The following is a 4074-nucleotide window of genomic DNA, read 5'->3' as shown; positions in this document are numbered from 1 at the left end:
CAACCCACTCCAGTACTCATGCCTGGAGAATCCCAGGGTGGGCTACAGTCCATGGGGTCACAAAGAGTCAGACACGACTGAGTGACTAGCACAAAAGCCTTAGCCTCTTCCACCAGAGCACTCAGGTTTCCCTTCCTTCTCTACACCATTCCTGGGAGTTGAGGAAATGCAGGCTCCTTGACCATGGCAGGCCGTCCGCTTAGGGACGAGGCCACAGAGTAAGTAACTTCACCCGTGGAGGACAAACTTCGGAAGAGCAGAGTTCTAGCAGGAAGACCACAGAGCGTGCTCTCGTCCAGACTGCAGAAACCAGGTGCCCGGGTGCCAGGCCAGCACTCTGCACCCAACAACAGTCAGGGAGTCTTTCCGACAATGGGGCACTGAGGCCGGAGTGGTAAATTTCCACAACTGTAAAATGCACAATTTATTTACAATCGATTCAGTTTGTGAAATTCACAGCATGGCTGCTTTACAAAAGCAGCTCCTCCGTTTTCCTTTATTTTCTGAATGAGCTCAGGCACCCAGCAGGGCAAGGCACGAGAAGGGGTGTCAGGATGGAACACGCCCGCAGGCACGCTGAGAGGCCGGTCCCGCTGTGCAGGACCCGGTGCCCCGTGAGGACCGTGGAAGCAGCGCTGTCCCTGGCCATCAGCAGCCTTCAGAGGGCCAGGCCTCAGGAAGCAGTTTCAGGAGCGCTTGGGGCAGGGCGTGGAGGTAAGGTGGGAGGCATTCTGAGAAGAGCTGACGCTTGGAGATGCGAAGCAGAGGGGGCAGGATGAGGCCTGTGTGGAGAATGCGCTGGAAGAGATCTGCCTTAGGCTGATGGAGCCTGGAGCACGGCTTTAATAAGGGAAGGAGAAGCTGGTGACGACAGGGACTCACGTTTATGGATGAGCAGTCAGGGTGCAGAGCCTGACTGCTGTGTGAGGAACTGGATGAGGAGGAAGATGTTATGCCTCAGGGAAGGAGGGAAGACAGGTCTCTGTGCATTTAGGAAAAAGGGTGAAGACAAAGAATTCTGTCATGAAGAAAACTAAGAGAGAGGAGGCACTCAAGATGGTTTTGAACATCTGAGCAAGATGAAATACCTGGGAACGCAAATGTTTTCTTTTTAATGGTTATTCCTGACTTGAAATTTTTTTAAATCTCGGTGCATACGCACATAAGCTTTTACGATTTTACCATAAAACTTTATCATTTTTACCTTTTAAAAGTGTTTGGTTCACTGTCCAAAGTGTAAAAGTCCCTGTCGTCACCAGCTTCTTCTTCCCTTATTAAAGCCGAGCTCCAGGCTCCATGAGCCTAAGGCAGATCTCTTTGAAAGTGTTAAGCGCACTCACCTTGCTGTACAGACATGATCACAGTCTGTCTCCAAAAGTCTTTTCATCTTCATAAACTGAAGCTCTGGGCCCACTGAAAGCTACCCCCTAGGCTTTCCACTTCGAGCCCTGGGAACCACCAATCTGCTTTCCATCTCTGTCAACCTGACTTCTCTAGGAACCCTGAGTGGAATCGTGCAGTATTCGTCCTTTTGCAACTTAAGTTTCTCTCAGTTAACATACTGCCCAAGCCTCGTCTATGCTGCTGTGTGTGTCAGAGTTCCCTGCCTCTACGGTGAGGAATATTCTACTGAGTGGATATAGCCACATTCTTTCATCCATTCATCCCTTGATGGATACCTGCGTTGCTTCTACCTTTTGGCAACTGTGAACATAAATAGGCATGTACAACTATCTCTTTGAACTCTGCCTTCATGTCTCTTGGGTATACTTCCAGAAGTGAAATTGTTGGATCATATATTTTTGAAGAGTCGTCACACTATTTTCCACTGCTGCTGGATAACTTTCACATTCCCATCCACATTCCACAAGGGTCCAACATTTCTATATCCTCAGCAGCTCTTGTTCTTTTCTTATTTTCCTTTTTATATATTAAAAAAAAAAACAGTTATTCTGAGGGATGTGAAGTGGTATCTCATTTTGGTCTTGATCTGTATTCCTCTAATGCTTCCTAATGGTAAGCATCTTTTCATGTGCTTACTGAACATTAGTATGCCTTCCTCAGAGAAATGTTTATTCAAGTCTTTTGTCCATTTTATAATCGGATTGATTTTTGTTGTTGTTGAGTTGCAGGTGTGCTTTATACAGTCTGGATGGCAATCCACTATCAGATACACGATTTGCAAATATTCTGTCCCATTCTGTGGGCTGCCTTTTCACTCTGTCTATTGTGCCCAAAATTAAAATTAAAACTTTCAAATTTTGATGAAGTTCAATTCTCCCTTTTTCACTGTCATCTATGCTTTGGTATCATAGCCAGGAAATCATTGTAAATCCAGGATCATAAAGTTTTCTTTTTATTTTCTCTTAAGAGTTTTATAGTTTTAACCTATATGGTTAGGCCCTTGGTAAATTTTGAGTTAATTTTTTGAAAATGTGAAATATAGCAGAAATTTACTTGTCATCCTTGCACATAAGCCATGCTATTCTTCTCTAAGTTCCAATTTTAGTACACGTTCTGCCAAACCAAGCGCTGAAACAAAATCCTTGGAAGAAATGCATTAACATAAGTATATGAAAATAAGACTGTTTATGATACACTTACAGTAATAAACGCTCTCGCTGTCTAACTTGAGGATTCAACGTATTTATCCTGGCTCCACCAGATGCTTTAACTGTCACTGTTTAAGCCCAACTTTGCCTCCTCCACTCGAAGTGAAGCATTTCCTTAAGGTTCTGACCCTGACTCGCACATGTTCTATAATTATTCTCCAGGCTTACGCCAATGTCTTTCCCACTCTCAGTGACAAACCAATAGGAACACAGCAAGATTTTTAGGTCCTCTTATCAATTTTCCATAATTTACAGATGGAAGCCATGATGAAGACATTTCAAAGACATTAGATATTGATTCATACAAGGGGGTTGGTCTGAAAGCCTTACATCGAGAGTCCAGACCTGCAGACACTTTCCCCCATCCCTAGAAGAAGCAAAGGATTTATTCTTGGGACAAACTAAAGCAGAGAGACTCTGAAGTCAGACACACTGGGGAGAGGATGGAGAACGCTGCACACAGAGGAGGGCAGAGCTGAGGCTCTAGACTGACAGGAACACGGTTAAGAAGCAGCATTTCTGAATGTAGGGCGCCCCGCCACTGCCCCAGCTGCCTCTTCCCACGCGGCTGCTGGAATGTGCGCTTCCAGTGTCTACTCCTGCACCCACCCTGCCCTGACAGGAGACAGGAGGCCTCTTCCCCAGAACGGACCATGCCAGAGACAAGACCTGCTGGTACTGACACCTGAGGTCGCCCCACACAGTCACTCTACAGAGAGCTCATCAGACCACAATCTCTGACATCCCTCTCACTTCACTGGAGCTGCCAATTTGCTTTTCAGGTGTCATTCTTAAGTAGGAAAGGATTATGAAGGATAATGCAATAGTCAAGGAAAGTTTCCAACATGGAAGATTGAGGCTAAAGTCACAAGCAGTTAAAAGAACCTTGGAAAGAGACCACAAGGAGGAAAAAAAGTTCTTAACACTATAATATTCTCAGAAAGAGAAGAAAATATATTACATTCATGGTAAAAGGAATGCTATAAAATGAACAACTGGAGAACAGTAAAGAATTCTTGGAAAAATAGAACATTAAAAACTGTAAAAATCAGTGGAGAATTTCAGGGAAAAAATTGAAAAACTCTCACAAGTAGAACAAAAATAACTAAAGAAGAGAAAAGATAAAAAATATAAATATTAATTCAACACAGGAAAAAAAAAACAACAGAAGAAAGAAATAATAAGGAAAATAACCCAGGACTGAAGCATATAAGTCTCTGCTATTGTTGTTCAGTCACAAAGACACCGACTCTATGTGACCCCGTGGACTGTAGCCCACCAGGCTCCTCTGTCCCTGGGATTCTCCTGGCAAGAAGACTGGAGTGGGTTTCCATTTCCTTCTCCAGTAAGTCTCTAAACTGTCTGACATATCACATGCCTGGGACAAGAGAAAGAGTCCAAAAATGCCTCCCCAGAGTTCCAGACACCATCCATGGTCTACAGTGAATTAAAAAGCAATCCT

General features: G+C 44.2%; 1 non-coding gene across 1 annotated transcript; it reads right to left on the bottom strand.

The window, feature by feature from the left end:
- Positions 1-2429: 2429 nt before the first annotated feature.
- Positions 2430-2531, bottom strand: LOC112587701. The gene has a single exon (XR_006542565.1). It is a non-coding gene; the product is annotated as a U6 spliceosomal RNA (small nuclear RNA).
- Between the last annotated feature and the right edge of the window lie 1543 nt (positions 2532-4074).

Source organism: Bubalus bubalis, chromosome 10 (assembly GCF_019923935.1).
Source record: "Bubalus bubalis isolate 160015118507 breed Murrah chromosome 10, NDDB_SH_1, whole genome shotgun sequence".
Lineage (NCBI taxonomy): Eukaryota > Metazoa > Chordata > Mammalia > Artiodactyla > Bovidae > Bubalus > Bubalus bubalis.
This window is presented reverse-complemented; position numbering and strand designations above follow the sequence as displayed.